Raw genomic sequence first — 433 nt, forward strand, 5'->3', positions numbered from 1 at the left:
TAATGCACCAAGCGCATGTTGCAAGCACTCCCGAAATGCAGGAGGCAAAATCCCCGTGACCTGCCCCTTCCTTGTGTGTGGGGTGGGCATCGTGTCCCTACTGCAAGGGGTGGTGCAGGGTGGGGGCGTGCAGCTTGGAACATGCAGCGTGCATGGTGTGCAGTGCGCGTCCTGCAACAGGCGCCACATGCAGTGTGTCCCGTGCAACGTGCATCACGTGCATTGTGCACGCTGTGCAACGTGCATCCCGCACGGTGCAACAGGTGTCCCATGCAGTGTGTCCCATGCAACGTGCATCCTGCATGGTGCCACACACACCATGTGCTGCGTGCGTGCCGTGCAGCGTGCGTGGTGCAGCGCGCACCGTGCAGCACACGAAGCCTTCAAGGCGCCGCACGCCTCGCACACGCACTCAGCACCCTGCAGCGTGCAG

This window comes from Cygnus olor, chromosome 3 (genome assembly GCF_009769625.2).
Source record: "Cygnus olor isolate bCygOlo1 chromosome 3, bCygOlo1.pri.v2, whole genome shotgun sequence".
In the NCBI taxonomy this organism is placed as follows: Eukaryota; Metazoa; Chordata; class Aves; order Anseriformes; family Anatidae; genus Cygnus; species Cygnus olor.